This window comes from Ambystoma mexicanum, chromosome 4q (genome assembly GCF_040938575.1).
Source record: "Ambystoma mexicanum isolate Mex_15411 chromosome 4q, UKY_AmexF1_1, whole genome shotgun sequence".
Classification (NCBI taxonomy): domain Eukaryota; kingdom Metazoa; phylum Chordata; class Amphibia; order Caudata; family Ambystomatidae; genus Ambystoma; species Ambystoma mexicanum.
This window is the reverse complement of record NC_090928.1, coordinates 750,541,649-750,567,074: the sequence shown is the minus strand read 5'-3', so window position 1 is coordinate 750,567,074 and position 25,426 is coordinate 750,541,649. Positions and strand designations below refer to the sequence as shown.

Genomic DNA, 25,426 nt, shown 5'->3' with positions numbered 1-25,426 from the left:
TATTCACAGTATTTGTCATGGACATTTGTAATCTCGGGTGACATACAATGTGCCTGTTGCCACATTAGGATACCTTGCATCTAAGTAAGCCACCTGTGTAACAGGTTCAGGAGCATGGCTTGTCAGGGGGAACAGGGACCCCTTCTGACCTGGGTTAGCCTACCCCAAAGTCCGAGTGAGGGAGTTTTAGGGAACTTCTCCCCCTCCCTGAGTGTACATTGTATATGTATGCGTGCATCAATGTAAATCTAGACTGGAACCAAAGGCATGAAATCGACACCCAACATGAAATAGACTAGGACTTTTCCTGCCTAACAGAAATGAGACACCAAACACACGACCCACTAACCACAGACAGATGCCATGGGAAGGGGGAAGCAACAGAAAACAGAGAGAGCAGGGATTGCAGAGAAGAAGGGGTGACACAGATTCTCATCAAACCTAGGAGGAAACAAATCTCACCAGTGCATGGAGAAAGCCACAGGGAAAATGAGCAGCCTGAGCACATGGCTCCATCCTGCAAACTGAGACTGAGAAAGAGGGCCGGGCTAAAAGTCTTCTTACAGCCTTCCAGAGGAAGTCCCAACCAAGGGATTGCTTAGCCAAAGAGTGGCCAAAGGGAGCACATGGCCAGAAAGACCAATGGGAGTCAGCAGGAGTGTTGGAAGGGGGCAGGCAGAGTAATGTAATCCCAGCAAACACAGAAGAGATTGGACGGTGTGGTCAGGCGGAGCAGTGATGTACAGCGGAGTGTAGTGCTGAGGAGACCAAGGAAGTATTCCGAAGGAGAGGAGGTAAGGGAAAGTGTGAAGGAGAGAGTGGTATCAGTTGCTTGTAGTGTAGTGAGGCAGGCGTATGGAATTCCTATGGCCTCACAACCCGGGACAAGTTGTCGATTGTCAGGGACAAAAAGATTACATTAAACATCTTGCCCCCTTGGCAAGCAGAGAGTAAGCAATGTCTGTATGTGTTTTCAGACATTTAAATAGCTAGCTTTGAACTATTCTGTGCCTGGGAGCATCATGGCTGCCAAGTGGGTGTGAGGACTGTGCTGCATGTCTCCAGCAACTTTATAATGTGGGAGGATTCTATTGCCAGAGTGAGTTGGATTGTCAAATCTCTCCAACTTTCAAAATGGCCACCAGGATCCTTTAACATTGAAATGCTGGTCTAAATGCGGATGCCCATTAAAATGCATTAGACTAAAATCCGATCTTGGCCAGTCACACCATGAAAAGACCTGTATTTGGTAAAAAAACAAGTGTAAAGTTCAGGTCAATGTAAAAGACTTACAGTGGGGGGCGTTTTTAATGCTGGCAGAAGAGGCTTTAGCTCAGCGAGCCAATGAGGAAGGACCAATGCTGGTCTGGTCCAGAGTGACAAAACCGTAGAAAAGGGGTCGCACCTTATTTGCTGTAAGTAGATCATTTATGTGGCAACAATTGTTCAAATATATTTTTGTGCATGTAAATGTACTGCCATTTGCCTAGAGATTTCATGTGCCACCTCTGTTGTTGGAATAACTACGCATCATCTGAAGCAGCCGTAATAAAGTAAGTTGTGTGCAGCATCATCTTTCTACTGTTTTCAGCTGGAAGACCACACAGTACCATGCTCTGTTTTAGCACTACAGATCAAACGTACCCACGTGACCGCAAAGCACAAGGGCCCTCTTCCTCACTCCTCCCACTCCCATCAAAGTGAAGCTTGAGTGAAACTGCCTAATAGCCTTCATACGATTGTCTGGATGTGCTACAAAGTGTTCTCTGGAAACTTACATTTGATATTTTGATAGTTTTTGGGGGGGTGCGAGGAGGATTTGGATTTCGTTCCATTTTCCTCAGCTTAGCTGGACAGCTTTGTGCTGTGCAAGTCACATTTACCTTATATATTTGCTTTTATTCATAGAGCGCTTTACGCCAAAATGCTGTACAATAATAGAAGTGGGACAATAAAAATGAAAAACAAAATTTGAACAATGAGATTACATTTAGCAGAAGAGGAAAGCAAGAATGTCTTCAGTTGACAACCAACGGAACAGCTGAAGTGAAGTAGAAGAGTGGATACAAAGCAGAAGAGAAAGCAGGGCAGATTTGGAACAGAAAGGAGGAAAAGCAATTGGGAGCGCAGAAGACCGGACAGAGAGTGAAGGGGAGGAAAGATGGGGAGGATTGAGACCAAGAAGACATATCATTACGAGCATGGCGGTCTGGGAAGTACGGTACCGGTAAGCATGCCGGTACCGTACTTCCTGGACCGCTATACTATGGGCTCTGCTCGCGGGATCCGTTTCACCCGCCAGGTTTTTCCTGGCGGGTGTAACGGCACCCGCGAGCAGAGCACGTCAGATGCACCGGCACATGCAGAGTTGTGCCGGTGCATCTGACGTCCCCATCCCCATTCAGCCGTACGGGGCAGAATGGGGATGAGGAGGCCCTTGATTCCGGCACTGGAAAATGGGCAAATACCGGGTCCGCCTAACTCGGCATGACTGGGATCTTGCCCATTCATGGGTGCCAGTAAAAAATGCAATTCCGGCGGCAGCAGTGCTGTTTTTAACAGCACGGCTACCGCCACAATTGTAATGAGGGCCTATGGGAAGAAAGTGAAAAAGAAGAGGAATTTAAAAGAGAGGCAGGATAGCAAGAGTAAGGAAGCAGGCAAATTCAATTCAATTTTATTGTGTTAAAAAATGTAAAACTTTTCACACAGTCAAAATATAAATTCATCAATTTACACATCAATTTAGACCTCATAAACATTATTTAATTTACATTTACAAGAAAAAGAAGCTCTTTGACTGAAGTTAGTTACATTTTCACAGAGATTCCTATGATTCACGTTCAAAAGGTAAAATCGTTTCTAAAAGTTCAAAGGTTGCAATTAAAAGACTTTTTTCCATTCAAATTTAAAATGCGGATCCATAACTGCTCTCCTGGAATAGCCCCAAGGTTGTAAATACGCTTACCCAACTTTTCGTAACGGAGCTGGGTAAACTTTGGGCATTCCACACATAGGTGTTTTGATGTCTTCTGATATTGGTTACAATAGCGACAAAATCCAAAGCTGGTTGACAGGCCTTCTTGTGTACCTTGTAAATCCTTTGTTAAGTATAGATTCAATCTTATGGCCTAATTCACAGAACATTTTCCAATGGGGGTTTGCCATTATAAAACACGTCTGACAATCTCATAGCCTTCATTCGGTAGTCCCTAGACGAATGCTTTATCAAATAGACAGACAATTTATTAAAGCTTTTCATGTTGTATTGAAAACGGTCGTTGAAGCATCGGTAGTTCATCAGAATCAACCTATTCTTCGGCCATTCACTAGTATAACATTTACTTTTCACCTCGGTAGGGTTGCTGACAAGTTCCACAGCAGAGGAATCAATCCTTGTTAGTACAGGCTCACAACTGACCCTCCAGGCCACTAGTGGTTTACAGATTGCTGGGTTGAGTTCTTGACCCAATGTTGTGTGTAGAGATGCATATGGGGGAGCTAAAATTAACACATACGTTTGTAGCATTTTCCATTCAACCAGACAGCCAGCAGGTATCAAACCCAGTTCATGCCTTAATGCCGCCATAGGAAGAGAATTTGGCAAATGCAATGCCTTTCTCTACAGGAGGGCCTCTAAGTGATGACCAATCTATAGCGATTCCCAAGTTCTCCACGCCATAATATCAGGCCTGGCAAGATTTTTTGCCTGTACAATTTCAGCATGGGCAGCGTTGAGTAGCGTCCAAACTTGTTGTTGAATAGTCGCAACTGGGAGGCCGAAGCCAGAAAGGATGTTCTAAGTTTCATATAAGTTTTATTTTTATGTGATGACACTATGCTGCCCAAATATTTATACTCCTTCACAACTTCCAAAGCACACCCCTGGACGTCCATGAGTGAGCTTTCCATTTGGACTTTGCTACATTCAAAATCAAAACCTTCGATTTTGCAGCGTTTATTTTAAGGTCCAAGCTTTCAATATCACATTCTAGACTTTCAAAAGACAATGACATTATCAGCAGAGATTAGATATTGGATCTTGGGCAGGCCAGAAGAGGTGGATTAGTGCGGACAGATTCCCAACATAGACCCATGTCCAGGATTTAAAAAGAAGGGGGTCTGCACACATCCTTGTCGCAATCCCCTGGTCGTAGTGATGCAGGCAGTGCAGGACCCATTGGCATCAAGTCTGACTCTGATCTTTGTATCCCTGTGTAACGTTACCAGGATGTCTATTAGTGCCTTTGAGCAGCCCTGCTTTGATCGTTTTATCCATAAAAGCTCTCGATTTACACAGTCTAACCCGTACTGACGTTCAGGAATGCCAAGTATCGTGCCTGTTTTTGGCCCCTTGTCTGAACATCTAATACATTTACCAAGAAACTGTTTAGGCCCGTCCCTACCCCCTTTTTGAAACTTGATTGGAAAAAAAATCTAGCTTGCCTAGATCTCGGGCGCAAGTCTACAAGTCCCGTAGGATGAACTTGGAGAACATTTTGCAACTTGCGTCCAAGAGAGATATCGGCCTATAGGTAAGAGACGAGAATCTGTCACCTACTTTATAAATGACCACCACGGTAGCCAATTTCCAAGATTGGGGGATGTTACTTTCAGCGAGTACCTTCACAAAGAGTGCAGAGATTATCTTTGCCCATAATATAGGATCAGATTTTAGTGTCATGACTGACAAGCCATCCAGGCCTGCTGCATTTGAGCTCTTGCTGGAGCCAATAAGGGACAACAGATCATCCAAGTCCCAAGAGAGAGCACCCTGCCACAGTACCTTATAGACAACTCTGAACCCTTCTTTGTCGGCATTATTAAGGGCTTCAAAGGGAGCAATCCAAATTGTCTCCGATATAGACGGCACCTGTAAAAACGGGTTCAGTGTTGTAAATTGCCCTCAAGAACCTGTGCCCTCGAATCAAATTTTTAAATTTGGTGTGTAGGGGGTGCCTTTCTGTTAAGAAAGATGGGCTGTTTTTATGTTAAGCCTCAGTTCTTTCTTATGGGACTTTACGCATTGTCAAAGGCATGTGCGTGGGCAACAACCCTCACACATTTTGACAGAGACTTTGCTACTCAACTGATCTTGTTTTTGGTACCAAAACCGCTCAAGACATTCTGCGTTAAAATCACCAACAACTATAACGTGGCCCCCTTCCTCAGGGGATTCACTGAGCATTGAATAAGAGAAATCAGACAAAAAATAATCCAAATTTACACAATCAGGATTAAAGTAAATGTGAAATAGGAGAAACTCTGTGAACTCAGTTGAGGCCTATCTCTTCCAAGACAGAAGAGTAATTAACATGCCTGATCTTGATGATTGATTGATTAAGATTAAGTTAACTTCAAGCCCCTGGTTGTGTTTAATAGCTGTTAAAAGCCCGCCATAAGGGCGGCCTCTTTCACCCCGTTCAGCCTTAGTTGCAAACACCTCAAAGCCATCCATAATAGGGCCAGCACACATTAGGGTTTCCTGTAAACAAACAATATCAAAAGCACTCAAGACATCTTTGTTACTAAAAATATTGTTGAAACCCCTCGAGTTCCAAGACACCATAGAAGTTGTAGCTAATCATGCGTGGGCATCCGAGTTAGCTACTTCCCAGTGAAATGCATTTACAATCCTGACCCAGTCATAACTTGCTCTTCTGTCCCCCTCCTGCATAGTAAGGTGAGGTTTCTGGGATCCCTCGGGCTGGTTAGTAAATAGGTTAACTATTACATGCTCAGAGTGCTCTCTACGGGGCCAGTTTTCAATGGTGCTATCCCTGCCAGGTGAGGAAACAGGAGACACTACTTGCTTAAAAATTTCATACCCCAGTGATAGTAGGGCCTAACCCTCAGCAAAAATCATGTTTTATTACTATGTTTGAACGTAAGCACACTTTTACAACATTCAGCCTATCTTCGTACACAAAAACCACCTGTTTTATGTCATTAGATCTAATTAGCCTTAAACTTGGTATTTCCGAAAACACAGATAGAATATGATGTCGGTTTAAGGGATTATTGTGAAATTCCTCAAACAAACGCCCCATGTAAATAAAATGAGGCTCCTCAGCAAATTTCACATTCATATTACGTTTAACAATGGGCCCCTCCCCTAACTTTTTTTGACTCTGAACCAGGGTTGTACCCTTTTTTGCAGCTGGTGCCGGGGGGTCCGCACCAGTGTATTGTTGGAATTGACATTTAGAGGTGGTCTGTGGGCCAGGTCCCTTCTTTACTCTTCTAGGGTCTTAAATATTGGGAATACCAGGGTGATTAGTTCTTTTTTCAAGCCCTCAGTTGATGGAGCACCTTGGCTTACAATATCCATCCCAGACGTCACCAGAGTTTCACTCAAAGTGTGACATTTTCCCAGGCCAATTTTTATACAACTTTCGTTGAATCTGCCCAGTGAAGTTGTGTGAGAGTAATTCTCCGACTGGTCCTGGTTCCCAGTGTCTGAATAAACCGAGACCTTACTTAGGTCACGTAATTTACATGACTTGGGTACCGGCACCAAGAAACAGGAAATAGAACCTTGAGAGGTGGTGGATGTAAACTTGTGTGCACAAATTGCAGATTTTCTCCCATTCAGTCCCCCAGAACCATTTCTCTGTCCCCATATTGGCATTTGTGGACCACCTCCAGACCCCCCCACCAGCCCGTCAACCTTTAGCCTTAGGTTGCGCAGGAATTTCCTAGGACCACTGTTAGCTCTTTTTTCCAGGTTTTTAGGTTTAATCTAATTTTTGGGAATACCTTCCTTTGATATCCCTCTGTGTAAACGTTTTTGGGGGGCCACCTCTGGAGTTTCGATAGTGTTCCTATTGTTAGTAATTTCACCCACCCTCTCATGTATTGCCGGGCTACTTTGGCCGAGCATGGAAACACTTGAGAGTTGATTCCACAAAACTCTTCTGTACAGGAGCCTGCGTCTCAACGACCAAGCAGTTCTCGAAAGGCAGTGGAGCAGCTAGCCACATGTTAAAATCAGGAATAGGGGCGTTCGAGATAGGATTATGTATATTTGTATCCTCTGGGTTCACTGAGATATTAGGAATTTTTATTTGGAAACCTGTAATGAAACCTTCAATAAAATTAACTTTTGCACAAACATCCTTTAATAGTGTTCGCACCACCCTTAGTTCGAAGTTAGGGTGTCATAACCCCTGTCCATAGAGTCCAGTATACAGGATAGAACTGGGAAAGATAGCTCGTTGACCAATATTTGCTCAAGGGCAAGGTTACTACCCCCAGGCTATGCCAAATTGGATGATCGTTAAGTCCCCCCACCTTCCGCCTTAGAGGCTTCGGTCGCACTGAGGGGGCCAGGATCTTTTTCATCCTTTGTAGAGGTTGATAGAGCATTAGCCAAGGGAACAGCTCCTGGGGCGCTGTTTGGCGAGTAGTCAGGTGTAGCGGGCCGGTGTAACATGACCTCAGTGACATCTTCTTTCTCATCAATAGGGCCTGGGAAAACCCACTGGTTGGATTTAAAATCGAGCAAGAGTCTCACTCGTTTCCCTAGTTCGTGACAAACTGCAGGAACCAGGATAGACATGCCGGAAACAAGATCATGATTATTTGAGTTCAGTGCATGTTAAGCGACAGATTCCGATTGATAGCAAGGAGACCCCCCGCCACCCTAGGAGGAAAATAAGTAGGGGAAGTACAACCAGTGCTGGGGCTGGATTTTTTAGGCTCTTCAAATGGTTTCAAGTTAGATGGAGTGGCTCTCTCCGTTATAGGCCTCACAGGGATTTTATCCGCAAAGAGCAATGAAGGCTGAGGCTTTTCATCAAATGCAGGCAAGGCAGTGGGCAAATTGGAAGTGACAATACAATGTAAAGGGCCCGGCCCAGCCTCAGTGCTATGGATAACCGCATTAGATGCGTCTGGAGTATTTTGAGCAGGGCTATGGATGGTTACTGGCGATAAAGAGCCCTGGGCGTCCTCCACATTATTTTGTTGCGCTGCCAGTGTGCTGCGGAGCACAACCACCATAGTCCCTGGCAAGGAGAGAGAAACAAGAAAGGTAGACTTGCACTGTTGTGGTATGCCCTCTGTGCGGATGAGGTTCAAAGGCCACAGTCCGGCAGTCACCTCACCGCAGCCGCTTAAATATTTAAGGCAGACCGCAGAGGGCCGTAAACGCGGGCCAGCCCTTTCCAGCTAAACAGGTTCTTCGTTCTTTGCAATTGCGTAGATTGCGCAATGTGTTGCCGACAAGCGGATAAGATCCACAAGGGGGGAGGAGCCAGCCGGCAATAGGAAATGGGAATTAAAAAAGCAACAGACCCACACTCCCAAGCATCTAGTCACAGAATAGTTTTTAGCCCAGAATTCTGGGGAATGTAAACGCGCTTAACCCCTGGAGTAGCTTTTAGCAGTAGATATAAGTCACCTGGAACGCTTCATTAAGGTCTGTGTGCTCGGTGAATACAGTTCTGGGCACCGGAGCGACAGACAGCATCTCACTGCAGTACTGCAGCACGGACTGCACAGACTGTAACTCTGCTCAAACTCTACTCTGCGGTCTGGCAGGGGTTTTAAGGTCTGGCTCCTCCTCCAAGTAACAGCAAGCAAGGAAAGACACAAAGTGTGTGAGCAGCCTGCACAGACTGTAACTCTGCTCAAACTCTACACTGCTCTGTGGTCTGGCAGGGGTTTTAAGGTCTGGCTCCTCCTCCAAGTAACAGCAAGCAAGAAAAGACACACAGTGTTTGAGCAGCCTACACAGACTGTAATTCTGCTCAAACTCTGCTTCGCTGTCTAGCAGGGGTTTTAAGGTCTGGATCCTCCTCCAAGTAACAGCAAATAAGGAAAGACACAAAGTGTGTGAGCAGCCTGCACAGACTGTAACTCTGCTCTGCAAGTGTCAGGCTTGATGTCCAATTAAATTAATTGTTGGTCCGCGGAAGCTGCTGATCCCCCACTATCCCCCATGAATGCTTCCTTCTCAAATCATATTACAAACAGTTAAGTTGACAGCACCCTTAAGGGAAAATGGGAAATGGGATAAAATAATTAAAAAAAAACACCAGGTCTGCGTCTGCTTGATATGTGTTTTGCCGTTTTACCTAATAGGGAAAAGTTGGATAACATTTAATAATCACTAACCTTCAATTAAGGTGTTCTCCCATAAACTTCATTAAAGAAATTATAATAAACACCATACCTGGTCCTCCTAAACAAGAGCCTAGAGAAGTATTTACATGCAGAACTCCTTAGATGATGATGGCTGCAGGAACTGCCAGAAACAGATTAAGTTCATTGGTTGCAGTCTATAAACTTTGCCATCAACAATTTGAGTTCCTTTTTAAAATTCGTTTTCACTATGTCTTCTTCACCATTGCTTTTTTATAAAGTTAACTGTAAAGTTTCATGAAAAGTAATCCATGTTAAGTTATCCAAACTTTTCAATTGGATTCAGAATTGCATGTGAGTGAAGCAAAAAATGTCTCTTTTCACTTTAACGGTATGTAAACTTGGGCTGCACCCGCGCTAAGACAATAGTGTCTTAATTAATACAAACACAAGCAAGCCGCCCATGCGCGATGTAAACAGAATCTCAATTAAAATAAATTCGAACCACCCATGCGCGAAGGAAAATAGAGTCTCTGTTAAAACAAGTGCAAGCCGCAAATGCGCGAAGGAAAATAGTGTCTCAATTAAAATATTCTCGAACTTCCTATGCGCGAAGGAGAAAATGTTCGTTCCTCACTCCGGAAGATTACACACATGCGAATGATTACGAGAGTCACACACGCGGTTGAAGATGCGAGCCGCTCACGTGGATGATGACACGAGCTGCACATACGGATGATGACGTGAGCTGCTAATGCGGATGATGACGCGAGCCGCACACACGGATGATGATGCGAGCTGCACACGCGGATGATGACGCGAGCCACTCACGCGGATAAAATAACTGTGCATGCACGGCCGGTAATACAAGAGCGCGATGAGTTTAATCTTTCAACTAAACACTGTCATTTGCGCAGACAGTGCGAGATGTTCTGCTCACCGCGCCTCTAATATGAAGACTAATTTGTCTTAAAAATATTTAACTTCAAAAACGAAATGCCTGCAGCATACGAATTTATCAAGTATTCACACATTCACTGGTTGCATAAAAAACACAAGGCTTCACAGTTCAAACGTTACTGTAGGTATGGAACAAGTTACTTACCTGTAACTGTTGTTCTCCAGCATGGGTCTGGCATGGATTCACATGCTCATGAATATTCCCCGTCGTCGTCAGGCTGGGAATCCTCGGTAAAGAAAAAACCAGTATCAGTTTCGTTTCTGATCTGTCTTTCGTAGTAACAACCAATCACTGGTCTCTGCGTCATACTGACCACAGCCAATGACTGCCCTCTACCTAAGCACCGCCTCTGGCAGCCATCTTCAGATTTGGAAGCACGTGAAGTGGCAGTATGACCAAGTGAAGAGCCGCAGAGGGGTAGGCGGGAGGGTTCGCATGTGAATCCATGCCAGACCCATGCTGGAGAACAACAGTTACAGGTAAGTAACTTGTTCCTTCTCCAGCATGGGGTCTGGCATGGATTCACATGCTCATGAATAAAGAATACATAGCAGTACACACATGCACAACCACGGGAGGTGGCAAAGGCTCAACATTAAGCATTGCATCAAACTCAACATTAAGCATCTTACCTCCTCACCAGGCTCACCTCAGGCGAACAGGTTGCGCAGCACTGCTTGGCCGACCCTGGACTCCTCCCTGGAATCCCGATCGACGCAGTAGAACTTCGTGAAGGTGTGCGTCGACCTCCACGTAGCAGCCCTGCATATGTCCAGCAGGGGCACACCAGAAAGGAACGCCGTGGTAGCTGCGATCGCTCTGGTGGAATGGGCTCTCGGACGGCCGGGCAGCGGTCGGTTTGCCAACCGATGACAGTACATGATACAGCCGGAGAGCCATCTGGAAATGGAAGCCTTCGAGAGAGCCTTCCCCTGATTGACAGGTCCAAAGTTCACAAAGAGTTGTGATGTCTTCCGAAAACACTTCGTGCGGTCCACGTAGAACTTCAGCGCTCTAGCCACATCCAGCGAGTGCAAAGTCCTCTCAGCCGGCGACGAAGGCGACGGGAAGAATACAGGCAACACCAAGGGTTCGTTGAGATGGAAGTCCGACGGTACCTTGGGCATGAAGGAGGGGTGCGTCCTGAGCACCACCCTCGTGTCGTGAAAAGTCAAGTACGGGGCCTTGCAGGAAAGGGCCTGGATCTCTCCCACCCGTCGTGCGGAGGTGATGGCCACAAGAAACGCTGTCTTCCACGACAGAAACTTCAACGGGGCCGAGTGCAGAGGCTCGAACGGAGGTCCCATGAGCTTGGTCAGCACCACGTTGAGCTCCCACGCCGGGGCCGGAGCCTTCACCGGCGGGAACGATCTGAACAGTCCCTTCATGAACTCTTTCACCAGACGATGAGACCACAAGGACGTCCGTCCCGTGGTCCTGGTGTATCGGGAGATCGCAGCCAGATGAATCTTGATGGACGCGTGTGCCAGTCCAGCTTTGGCCAGCGTCAGCAGGTACGGCAGAACTTGGGGAGCCGTAATCCGTAGAGGGTTAATCTTCTGTGCGTGGCACCAGACAGAGAACCTCTTCCATTTGTGTCCGTAGCATTTAAGAGTCGAGGACGCCCTGGCCTTTGCAAGAACCTCTCTGCAGTCGGCCGGTATGTCGTATCCTCCAAACTCTAGCGCTGCAGGAGCCAGGCCTGCAAGTTCAGCGATTTCGGGTCGTGGTGGAGGATGGCGCCTCCTTCCCTGGAGAGCAGATCCGCGTCCACCGGCAGCTTGATTGGCGGGGACGCTGACAAGTCCAGAAGGTCCGGGAACCATATCTGCCTCGGCCACGCAGGTGCGACGAGGATCATCCTGCACCGTGACCTCTTGAACTGGTTGACGAGCCGGATTAGCAGTGGCAAAGGAGGGAACGCGTAGAGGAACAGGCCCTCCCAGGGGAACGAGAAAGCATCGCCCATGCTCCTCGCCTGGGGAAACCTGCTGGCGAACCTCCGGCACTTGGAGTTCGTCGCCGTCGCGAACAGGTCGATCTGGGGTGTGCCCCACCGTCGGAAGAGGCGATCCACTAGATCCTGCCGTAGTTCCCACTCGTGGCACGAGCGCAGCTCCCTGCTGAGTGAGTCGGCGACAGTGTTTTTTATCCCTGCCAGATGAAACGGCACCAGAAACATCCCTTGGGCGACTGCCCAATGCCACAGGTCCTGCGCCTCCTTGGACAGTGCTGGGGACCTGGTTCCGCCCTGTTTTCTGATGTAAAACATGGTGGTGGTGTTGTCGGTGAAGATCCTCACCACCTTGCCCTTGAGGGACGGAAGGAAGGACCTGAGGGCCCAAAACACTGCACGGAGCTCCAGGACGTTGATATGTAAGGATTTCTCCGTCGGGAGCCAAAGGCCCCTTGTGTGCAGATTTTCGGTGTGCGCTCCCCACCCTTCCAGGGAGGCATCCGTGGTCACTGTCTCCTGGTGGGCTGGGGTCTGGAAGTCCATGCCCGCCGTCAGATGCGCGCGGGTGTCCCACCACCGGATCGCTCGTCGGAAACTCTCGTCGAGTGTGATCCTTTCCTCGAAGCTGCCCGTCGTTTGGATCCAGCGCGCGTCCAGGAACTCCTGCAACGGGCGCATCCGGAGCCTGCACATGGGAATGAGGTAGATGCAGGAAGACATCATTCCGAGGAGGGACTTGATGGACCTCACCTTGGCCGCGTCGGCCACCAACATCCGTTGCACCTTGCCCAGGATGGTGCTGGTCCTCTCCTCCGACGGGGAGGCCAGAAGGGACACTGTGTTGAGCCTCGCTCCCAGAAACAGAGCGTCTTGCGCGGGTACCAGGTGGGATTTGGCGTAGTTCACGGAGAATCCCAGGTCCGTGAGAAGTTGGACGGTCCTTGCCGTGTGAACCACGGCGAGCTCCCTCGTCTTGGCTCGGATGAGCCAGTCGTCCAGGTAGGGGTAGACGTGGATCCCCTCGCGGCGCAGCTGCGCCGCCACCGGTGCGAGGCACTTGGTGAACACCCTGGGTGCCGACCGTAGACCAAAGGGGAGGGCTTTGAACTGGTAATGACGCCCTTGGGCCACAAACCTGAGGAATTTTCGGTGCCCCTTTAGGATGGGAATATGGAAGTAGGCATCCTCCAAATCCAACGACGACAGGAAATCTCCTTCCTCCAGCTGACCCAGGACGTGCTGGAGGGTGACCATCCGGAACTTTTGCGCCTTGATGAACTTGTTCAGACGTCGCAGGTCCAGGATGGGGCGCCATCCCCCCGTCTTCTTCTTCACGAGGAAGTATCTCGAGTACACTCCGGAGCCCCGAAGCCTCTTTGGGACGAGTTCGATGGCGCCCTTCCTGAGCAGCGCCTTTACCTCCAGGAGAAGTTGAGGGACGTGAAGTTCTTTCCTGGCCACGCGGGGGACGCGTGGACACCTTCTTTGAAACTCGAGCGCGTGGCCCCGGGCCAAGGCGTCCAGCACCCAACGGTCGGTGGAGATGGACTCCCACACGCTGACGAAGCTCGCCAGCCGGCCTCCCACCGGGGTGCTTCGGTGGGGGCCCGACCCCACGGTCGGTTCAATCCTGCTTGGACGAGGCTTTGCCGCCTTGACCTCCTTGGCGACGACGGCGGAGTCCGCCAGACTTGCCTCGTCCTCTGTAGGCCTCCTGAGACGACGAGCGGGCCGCTTGACGGTAGGTGGAGAAACCGCCGCCGGAACCTTTGGAGGCGCCCTTGCCTCCGCTGCTCCGAAAGGGCGTCCGTCGTTGCTGCAGAACTCCCAGGGCCCGGGCCGTCTCAGTGTCCGCTTTAATGGCCTGAAGGGAATCGTCCACTGTCTTGCCAAACAGGTTGTTCCCATCGAAGGGCATGTCCAGGACTATGGTCTGAACGTCTTGACGGAAGTCCGTAGCCTTGAGCCATCCACGCCGCCTAAGGCAAACGCCGTTGCCCAACTGGCGGAACCCAGTGTCGGCGATGTCCGTCGCAACGGTAATGGCGTGGTCCGAAGCCACCTCACCTTCCTGCAGGATCTCCAGGGCCTCTGTCCTCTTGTCGTCCGGCAGGAAGTCCAGCAGGGGAGCCAGTTTGTACCAGAGCTCCCTGTCGTAGCGGGCCACGATAGCCAAGGCGTTGGCCGCTTTAATCGTCGTCGCTGCCGACGAGATGACTCTGCGTCCAATAGCGTCCAATTTCTTTCCCTCACCGTCCGGTGGGGAAGTCGATGTGGAGGCCGCACCCCCCCCCGCTTTCTTCCTGGCCGCTGCGGAGACGACGGTGTCCGGGGTAGGCTGCGCCCGGAGGCACAGGGGGGCCGTGTCCGGGACCCGGTACTTCTTCTCGTACCGGTCTCTTCTAGCTGGCGTCGTGGAAGGGTTCTTGAGGAGGGTGAGGCCCTCATCCCAAATGTCGTCCAATAGAGGCACTGAGAGGACCGTCTTCCTCTTGGCCTCGCGCCGCTGATAAAGGAAACCTTCCTTCTTCTTCTCCTCAGGGCAGAGTTGAAAAAGCTCGGATGCCCTGGAGATCATGGAGTGGAACGATCCAATCTCGTCGGGCGGAGAAGCCCTGGTGGGAGGCGACGACGGTACATCCTCGTCGTATACCTCGTCGTCCGTACCCGTCGCTGCCGTGTCAGTCCCCGTATCATCCCCTCGGGTGGACGGGGAGGAGGGCTGGAAGGGGCGCGACGGCTGAAAAGGAGGCGGAGGGTGGATCCTTCTTTTCTTGGTAGGGGGAACACCAGAAGGTCCCGGTTCTGGGTCCCCCGACGGGAGAGGTTCCGTCGGCAACGGTAGTCTCGTCCTTATCTCTGAGCATAAGGACTGTATAGCCAACAAAATGGCCGCCGAGTTGTCTCGCGGCGCTGGCAGAGGGGAATCCGACGGGCGATCAGGGGCCCCGTCGGTACCCTCGACGATGTCTCGTCACCTGCGTCGGGATCCATCCCGACGGGTCGGTCTTCTTCCACGCCGAGGCCGTGGCTTAAGACTTCGACCAGCTCCTCCTCCGAGGTTGAGGCCGAATCTACGATGACGCCCTGCCCCCCCTTTTTCTTCCCCACGGGGGATTTCACGGGGGTCCTATCGATGGGCACAAAAGATGACTCCCTCCGAGGTGGCAGGGAGACTCTGAGCCCCGAGGTCGCCACCACTGGTGTAGCCTGCACAGGCTGAGCCAGGGCCGCCGCGACAGTTTCGATAGAGGGCTTGGCCGGATGGATTAAGGCCTTCACCACCTTAGGTGCGCTCACCGCCTTATCCTTGAGGGGGGGGACACCGCCTCGCTCCCCCTCCGATGGGGCCTTCGAGCTCGACCGGGGCCTCTCCAGGAGCTTCGCCGGGTGCTCGGCCTTCCTCTTACCCGACCCAGAGCGTTGGCTCGTGGTTGATGGTGCCGGGGAGGGTGCGCCCTGCCTGGCGCCCGTAGAGCCCGACCGTTCGGCGCTCCCGGTGCCAGCGGACTCGCTGTGCTTGGCCTTATGTTGGACCCCCGTCGCCGGGGCATCCTCAAAGGACTTAGAAGACCGCTCAGATTTCTTCTTCTTCTTCTCGCCGGACGGGCTCTTCCCTTCTAGCCAGTTGGCGAGACGTTGATGGCGGTCCTTCATGGTCCGCTCTGACATGTTGCCGCAAAACGCACAGTCCTTCTCCACGTGCGTCTTGTCCTCATGTAGGCAGTAGAGACAAAAGGAGTGTTCGTCCTCCTTGAAGACGTTCTGCAGCTGGCATCCAGGGCAGACCCTGAACAGCTTTCCGGGCGTCGAGCTTCCCTTCTCCTGGGCCATGACCGGGCCTGAGAAACTTCTGGAGTCCTCCAAAAGCGTAGCTCAACGAATCTTCACCCTTGAGGGGCGCAGACGAATCCGACACGGGTCCCCGTTGATCGGATAGTGAGTCGGTGGAGCTTGAGGCTCTTTTGACCGAAAAAACGAAGGTTTTTGAGAAAAAACGTGAAAAAATAGCACTAACGCTCGAGAGCAATAGCACGAGGATCCCAACACATGAACGTGCGGTAAAAATCTGAAGATGGCTGCCAGAGGCGGTGCTTAGGTAGAGGGCAGTCATTGGCTGTGGTCAGTATGACGCAGAGACCAGTGATTGGTTGTTACTACGAAAGACAGATCAGAAACGAAACTGATACTGGTTTTTTCTTTACCGAGGATTCCCAGCCTGACGACGACGGGGAATATTCATGAGCATGTGAATCCATGCCAGACCCCATGCTGGAGAAACATGCTTTCCTAGTTTGAAGCGCAGAACTTAAAATAACTCTAAAATAACTGGCAGTTCAAATAATGTTGGTGTCTTTAAATTAGAAAAGGTTAACTAGACTGTTTTTTTTTAAATAAGGAGTAATAAATAGCTGGAAACTTTACCTAACTAAAGTTAATAAATATTTCTCAAGTCACTCAGCTTGCTTCTTTCTTTGGTAGATAGAAGATTACTTCTCTGGAATGGCTTCCTGGTTCCTCTGACTCTCTCCTGATTCTCGGATCCTCCTTCAAAGATTAGAGACCTTACCAAAGTTTTCAAAATCACCAGAACCTCTCACATATGACCCTTCTGCTGGACTGCTGACAATGAAAGGCAGTTTCGAATGTTCTGACAATGCCTTTCTATTACTCCTGACCAATCACAGATCTTATTTGGAATCTCCGTTTTGGCTTGGGAAGCTCTCCACACTCTGAACTTCAAAGTTAAGGCCCAAACCATAAATCATGTTCATCACATACTCACTCACCTCATTAAACCACAACTCCATGAAACCTGGCACTAGCCCCATGAAACCTGACAGTACCCCCCTTTAACGCCCTGTCCCAGGGCCAACTTTAAAAGGATATTTTCTATGGAATCTTGCCACTAATCGTGGTGCATGAACATTCAATTCATCCTCCCATTTACGCTCCTCAGGCCCAAAGCCTTCCCAATCAATCAAATATTGTAATTTCCCTCTTAACCTCCTAGAATCTACAATTCTCTTTACAACAAACTCCTCAGGTGAATTTTCAAACTGCACTGGGGAAGGTTGAGATAATATCCTGGTCCTATGAATCACAGGTTTCAAAAGACCAATGTGGAAGTTTGGATGTACTTCCAAAGAATTAGGAAGTTTTAACCGTACCGCCACTGGATTAATCACCCTCTCCACTTCGAACGGACCCATGAAGCCTGGACTAAATTTATGTTTTCCTTTAATTCTCAAATGCCTAGTTGAAAGCCAAACCAGATCACCAACCTTGTATTCAGGACCAACCCTTCTTTTTCGATCTGCAAACATTTTGTACTTCAACTTACTATCCAAAAGCACCTTTTTTTGCTCTTTCTAGATTCTTTCTCATCATTTGTAATCGAACTTCAACCCCAGGAATCTCTGACTCTTCTGAAATTTCAAAGCTCAGAAACCGTGGATGAAAACCCCTTCCAAGAAAAAATGGAGACATCGTAGTTGAATCTTCAACACAATTATTATAAGCAAACTCTGCAAGCCAAATTAAGTCCACCCATTCATCACCTGCTTGTAACACCTCAGATATTTCTCCAGTTCTTGGTTTACTCTTTCTACCTGCCCATTACTCTCGGGATGATAACCTGATGTTAAACTTATTTCCACTCCTAATCTCTTACAAAAAAATCCTCCAAAATCTTGAAATAAATTGAGGACCCCTATCAGAGATAATTTGATTGGGAAGACCAATCTAACTATTTCCCGCAGAAAAACTTTGACCAGACTGTCCGCGGTAACCTCTCCATACATAGGAATAAAATGGGCCTCATTTGACAAGAGATCCACCACCACTAAAATTGATGTATAACCTCTGTCACAAGGAAGATCTGTAATGAAGTCCAGGGAGATTGTGTGCCAGGGACGAAGTGGAATAGGCAACGGCTCCAATAATCCAAACGGTTTTCCTGCTTGATTCTTCATCTGAGCACAAATCGCACAAGTCTTCACAAAATTCAAGATGTCCTGACGCATCTTCTCCCACCAGAAACTTCTTCTAACCAACTCAAGCGTTTCTCGGAAACCCGGATGTCCAGACAGTTTAGATTCATGACAATCTCTTATCACCTTCTCTCTCAACTCCACATTTGGTAAGTAAAGTTTATTTTCAAAATACGGTAATCCATTCTTAATTACACGAACCGGGTCCTTCCCTTCTCTGACCAATTCCGGGGGAGATCCTGTTTCCTCCTCTATACGAGTCTGTATAATTTTATTGCTCAAGTCATCGACCCGTCTTCCTAAATCTTTATATTCTTGATGAGCCACCCTTAATTCCTCCTGTAACTCCCTAACTAAGGAACCTAACGCCTCCTTTGAGGACTCGGGGTTCATGACAGCTTAGGCGGACTTATTTTTGCTGGCCTTTCATTCTGTCAGGTTTGATGTCCAATTAAATTAATTCTTGGTCCGCGGAAGCTGCTGAGGCGCCAGACTCCCCCATGAATGCTTCCTTCTCAACTGATATTACAAACAGTTATGTTGATAGCACCCTTAGGGGTAAAGGGGAAATGGGATAAAATAATTTTTAAAAAAACACCAGGTCTGCGTCTGCTTGATATGTGTTTTGCCATTTTACCTAAGAGGGAAAAGTTGGATAACATTTAATAATCACTAACCTTCAATTCAGGTGTTCTCCCATAAACCTCATTGAAGAAATCATAATAAACGCCATACCTGGTCCTCCTCTACAAGAGCCTAGAGAAGTATCTACATGCAGAACTCCTTAGATGATGATAGCTGCAGGAACTGCCAGAAACAGATTAAGTTCATTGGTTGCAGTCCATAAACTTTGCCATCAACAATTTGAGTTCCTTTTTAAAATTCGTTTTCACTATGTCTTCTTCACCATTGCTTTTTTATAAAGTTAACTGTAAAGTTTCATGAAAAGTAATCCATGTTAAGTTATCCAAACTTTTCAATTGGATTCAGAATTGCATGTGAGTGAAGCAAAAAATGTCTCTTTTCACTTTAACTGTATGTAAACTTGTGCTGCACCCGCGCTAAAATAATAGGGTCTTAATTAATACAAACACAAGCAAGCCGCCCATGCGCGATGTAAACAGAATCTCAATTAAAATAAATTCGAACCGCCCATGCGCGAAGGAAAATAGAGTCTCTGTTAAAACAAGTACAAGCCGCCCATGCGCGAAGGAAAATAGTGTCTCAATTAAAATATTCTCGAACTGGCCATGCACGAAGGAGAAAATGTTCGTTCCTCACTCCGGAAGATTACACACACACGCGAATGATTATGAGGGTCACACACGCGGTTGAAGATGCGAGCCGCTAACGCGGATGTTGACACGAGCTGCACATACGGATGATGACATGAGCTGCTAACGAGGATGATGACGCGAGCCTCACACACGGATGATGACGCGAGCTGCACACGCGGATGATGACGCGAGCCACTCACGCTGATAAAATAACTGCGCATGCACGGCCGGTAATACGAGCGCGTGCTGAGTTTAATCTTTCAACTAAACACTGTCATTTGCGCAGACAGTGCAAGATGTTCTGCTCACCGCGCCTCTAATATGAAGACTAATTTGTCTTCAAAATATTTAACTTCAAAAATGAAATGCCTGCAGCATACGGATTTATCAAGTATTCACACATTCACTGGTTGCATAAAAAACAGAAGGCTTCACAGTTCAAACGTTACTGTGGGTATACATTCTTTCCTAGTTTGAAGCGCAGAACTTAAAGTAACTCTAAAATAACTGGCAGTTCAAATAATGTTACTGTCTTTAAATTAGAAAAGGTTAACTAAACTGTTTTTTCTATTAAGGAGGAATGAAAAACTGGAAACTTTACCCAACTAAAGTTAATAAATATTTCTCATATCACTTAGCTTGCTTCTTTCTTTGGTAGATAGAAGATGACTTCTCTGGAATGACTTCCTGGTGGCTCTGACTCTCTCCTGATTCTCAGTTCCTCCTTCAAAGATTAGAGGCCTTACCAAAGTTTTCAAAAAATCACCAGAGCCTCTCACATATGACCCTCCTGCTGGACTGCTGACAATGAAAGGCAGTTTAGAATGTTCCGACAATGCCTTTCTATTACTCCTGACCAATCACAGATCTTATTTGGAATCTCCATTTTGGCTTAGGAAGCTCTCCACACTCTGAACTTCAAGGTTAAGGCCCAAACCATAAATCATGATCATCACATACTCACTCACCTCATTAAACTACAACTCCATGAAACCTGACAGTTGCCCCATGAAACCTGACAGCAAGGGGTTCCATGAGCCACATAGTCCTCCAGAGTAGCTACCCAACCCGAAAGAGAGGAATTTGTCGTCACGACCAGGGTAGGCTCCGGTCAAGTGTACACAGAGGCTCGGCTATGTGCGCAGGAGTAATCATCTTGAAGCGTTCCAGCAATAAAGACAGATTTAGAAATGGCAGGTCCAGGACAACCCTCAGGCCAGCATGGCTGTTCTTGGGTACCTCAGAAATCCTGGAATAGTACCCAGAGCCCCTGTCTGAAAGAGGAACATGTTCGATCGCCTGCATCTGCAAGAGCGAAAGGACCTCCCGTAAAAAAGCCGGGGACCTGATCTGACAAAGAGGAGGAGAGTATGGTAGAGGGAAAGGAAGAGGAAGACTGACACCCGTAGAGAGTACGGATAGGATCCATGGGTTGTTGAAAAGACGCTTCCAGGTGTCCGGGAAAAGAGCCGAATGGCCCCACACAGGAAAGCTGTGTTCCCCGACCTTGATGTCAGTGCTTCTTGGCATCAGAGGCACAGGCAGAGGAGGTGGAGTGGAAAAACTAGCCAAAAGTCCTCTGCTGCTTCCTCCTGTTGTCGCTGGGCGACCTGTCAGTCCTATGTGTACTGTGGTCCCGAAACTCCTTGAAGCCAGAGAAAGTGCAGAGTTTGAACGCAGTCCTGCCCTGGGACTGAGAGAAGGATTTCTGTCCAGGTTTTGTCAGGATGGCCAAGGATTTGGCGGTCTGAGTAGAGGTTTTCTTCTTTGTGAACTCATCATCGGTTGATGAATGAAAAAGGTCCACACCCTCGAAAGGTAGATTCAGGATCTGCTCCTGCACATCAGATGAAGACTTAGTGGCATGCATCCACGCTGTCCTTTTCATCTCGACACCAAGACACAGCCCTCTGCTGGCTGTGTCAATGTGGGAGACCGAAGACTGCATGAGGTCCTGTGTAATGGTTCGGGCATCTGCCGACCTTACTTATCTGAATGGAGATCAGGCGTTGGTGGTAAAGAAGGAGGTGGAGGGGTCTGAACAACTGGTAGGCCCTGGACCGAGGGAGGGACCAGCAGTGGAACCGGCAGCGCTGGAGGAACAGGAGGGTTACCCAGAGGAGGGGATAAGGGAGGCTCAAACTGCGGCAGGACCTCCTTCACTCTATCCTTCAGGAGCCCCTTCATCTGAGGGAAACGCATGAGGAAGAGGAATCGCTCAAAGAAGAGGTCCTCACAAGCTGCCGGGTCCCTAGGGGCCTAGCCCTCCGAGGCTTTGGGGCTAAACACCTGGTCAAAGCGCTGATGCACCTGAGGTGTGTAGCCGTAAGGGTGTGATGGGTAGATGTACCCTGAGGAGACCAGATGTCTGTACCGTATAATCCGCTACTGTTTCCAGATGGAAGGGGACTGGGATCTTCCTGCAGAGCCCATTCAATGAACGAGAGCACAGGCAGGCCCTGAGTTGGATCCAAGATGGTGGCCTGCCTGGCAGGCTCTGCCATGTGCCTTCCAGCCATTTTGAAGCCTTGCGTTATGCCCTGGTGGGAGGGTACAAAGACCCTGAGCCACGAGGGGCATCAGACATGGGAGCAAACACCTAGGTCTTGCACTGCAATGGAAGTGTCGACCTCCGAGATCACTCTGGTAGGCCCTGAGTCCTCGGCTGAATGGCAGTAGTCGTAGCGCCCTAACACATGACCTGCGGGTGCGCTCCAGTAGGCTGGACGGCCTCGGCACCTGTGCCAGTAAATGTGTGGGTCATGCCAGGAACAGACTCTTGGAGGTGGCATCCCTTACCCCTTGGGGGCGAAGAGGAGGACGAACTTGATTGCTCCTCCGTGGGCAACCCTGTAGGGCCCCTGAGCCCCTCAACTTGGGAGCTGGTAGCCTGGATGGCTACAGGTCTGCCCCCAGAGTGCCTGGAAGAGCCCCCGGGTCTCTCGGCTTAGAAGCCGGTAGCCTTAAAGGTATTGGGCCTGCTAGAAACTTAATACAAGGAATCCCTCTCAGTGGGAACCCTGGGGAAGGAGTCGCTGCACTGTGGATCCATGCTGAACAGAGGGCCTACCTTGTCTTGACGAGAGGTCCTGGAGATTAAGTCCTTAAGGTGGGGCAGAGGAGAAGTGTGGAAGATCTCCCTCCACAGCGACAACGGATTCTTCAATGCCCTGCGACTGAGAGCATTGCAAACCGAACATGTGTCTCAGCAGTGGTCGGGCCCCAAACACTTAAGACAGAGTGCATGGGAGTCTGAGGACGGGAAGGAGCGGTCGTATGAGGCACATCTTGTGAATCCTCCTGCGGCCAACATGTGTCGGGGGAGGTGAAGCACCGAAGGGAAACGAAATAAGATTGAAATAACAAAAATGGGGAGCAAGTGGAAAGCTACAAAAGTCTCTGCACTGGCTGCCTGGTCTAACACTGTCCATGCGGAAAAAGGGAGGTGAGGTGCTGGAGGGCGGGGCTTCTGCGGGGTGTTCTCACACCCGAGGCCGCCCCCCACACACGCTATACTATACTAGGGGAATCTACATTTTTTGCTGCCAAAGGTTTCTGTGCCGTCCCCATGTTGAGGGTAGCCCACAAGGATGGATGAAAGGGGACGAACGTATGAGTACTGTAACTGATTCAATAGATTCTGTAGATGCTTCAGAGTTTGACTAATGAGGATCAGATCATCCACATAACCTAACCAAGGGATCTTAGTGGGACCTAATTTATGTGGATACATAGGCAGTTTATCTAAAGTCAAGGACAAATCAGCCATGTATGGGTTAAAAAGTAAAGGGCACAATAAACAGCCCTGTTTCAAACTGCGATGACAGATTGCAGGGGCCGTTAAACCCCCCCCTCCACTCATCCTAACCCTAATCGTGTTGTTACTGTAAAGTTTGCTAATAACGCACTTCGAATTGTTAAGATTAGCCATGCGTATCACATCATAGAATTGTGAAAATTTGCCATGCGTCACATTAGATATAACTGTGAAAATTAGCCTTGCTTCACATTTAGATAAAACTGTGAAGATTAGCCAGGCGTATCACTAGATTGAATTGTAAAAATTAGCCAGGAGTCACTTTTAGATAGATTTGTGAAGATTAGACATGCGTCACACTGAGATAGAATTGTGAAGATTACCCATGTGTCACACTTAGATAGACTTGTTAAGATTAGCCATGCATATCACTAGATAGAACTGTGAACATTAGCAATGTGTCACACTTAGATAGATCTGCAAAGATTAGCCATGCATCACATTAGATAGAATGGTGAAGATTAGCCATGCATATCACTAGATAGAACTGTGAAGATTAGCCATGCGTCACATTTAGATAGGATTGCGAAGCTTAGCCAATCGTCACATTAGATAGAATGGTGAAGATAAGCCATGCACCACATTTAGATATTATTGTGAAGATAAGCCACGCGTCAAATTAAATAGAATTGTGAAAATTAGCCTCCTAGAAGAACTTTGAGAGTATCCAATGTACTAAACACTCTGCTCCTGCTCCCCTCCAACACACCTCCCAAATACTATACACGCCTTATGGGCTATCCAAAATAAACACAAACACACACCCAACATAAGTAATACTCGCAAACAACAAACAATCCCAGGAACTGGACCTTAACCTCACGGATACAACATGCCAGTGCGCACAACCACAACCTTAAATACCAACCAATCTACACATACAACACACAACACGCATCCAACATAACAGACATTCACATGCAAACAAGCCATGCATTGGGCCTCACGCATACGGATACAACAAGCCAGTGCTCCAATCAACGCATCTGCAACCCAACACACACAGACGCCAGTTTCTCCTGGTTCTGCACCTATCCTATCACTCCATCCCCACTAACCAACCCTGTCCACTTTCTTTCAGAGCCACGTGAGTGCCTGGAGACCGCCTCTGTGGTGGTAATGATGCGCAGTATAAGTCAACATAACATAATAATATTAAGCAGGCTAATATGGATATCCCAGGCCTGTAATTTAGGCCACAGCCTGCCATGGTCCAACGCATCGAATGCTGCACTAAAGTCGACCTAACCGACATGTATACATTATTTTGTTTTACTTGAAGACCACTCTATTAGAGTGACTAAGGAAATAATATTATCAATAGTGGAATAAGACTTACGGAAACCTATTGGTTAAAGGGTAGCAATGTGTTGTTCTCACTCCAGAAGGATAGCTCATCCAACAGGATCCTAGTAAATCTCTTTGCTGGGACGTCTAACATCGCTAAGGTACTGTAACTTTTAGGCTTTGCTAATGGCCCCTGTTTATATACAGGACGAATAATACTTTTGTTCCAGGTTTCCATGATTCTGCCAGTTTCTCAAAGGGGCTTAAACAGTAGATATAATACTCGACCCAAACTTTCCACATTTAACTTCATAAGGGCATTAGAGGTACCATCTGGGTCTGGTGCCATGGAGTCCTTGCTTTTCAAAATAAGGTTGATATCCCATAAATGATGTTTGATCTACCATAGATCTGCTCTTTCAGGAGGTTCCCATAGGCTACTGCTTATAACCCCTATAGTGTTAGGGTAAATATGTTTCCCAAGACTCCTTAGATTCACCAGCGTGAGTTGCCAAGCCTCCTGCCTTATTTCATTTTCAAAAAATACCTCCAACTATTTTGAGGTATAGTTGTTGATGACTAAGGCATATTTCTTTTGGACTGGAAGTCAGACTTGGGGACCCATGAAATCAACACTTTTAATTTCTCAGGCTGTGCCAGTCCATTGCACAGAGTACAAAGGGGGAGTTTCCATGCTCAACTGTTTGTCATATTCAATGCGGATGACGCACGTTCCTACATAAATCTCAACATCTAAATCCATTGCTAGCCACCAATATTTTTCTCTTAACCTATTTTTGGGGAGATTCATTCATAAATGGCTCTTATGGGCCAGAATGATTAAAGTGACTTGTAAAGACAAAGGAGGAATGAATACACTACACTGAATAGTTCTGCTGTAGAGCCATTCTAGTTGCTTCTCTAAAGGTCAGCCACTGATGGTGTGCATGATGACTGTTTGGAGAATTTGATCCGTTATGAGTTTGTGCGTCCACTGTGTTTCTGAATAGCTCCTAAAATCACTTCAGTGACATCCCATACAAAAGT

The 25,426-nt window shown here is 48.0% G+C and overlaps 1 protein-coding gene across 1 annotated transcript in view; it reads right to left on the bottom strand.

The window, feature by feature from the left end:
- LOC138467979 (serine palmitoyltransferase 3-like) overlaps positions 1-25,426 on the bottom strand; it is a 1,171,530-nt gene that overhangs the window by 11,071 nt on the left and 1,135,033 nt on the right. The gene's annotated exons all lie outside the window — the stretch shown is intronic.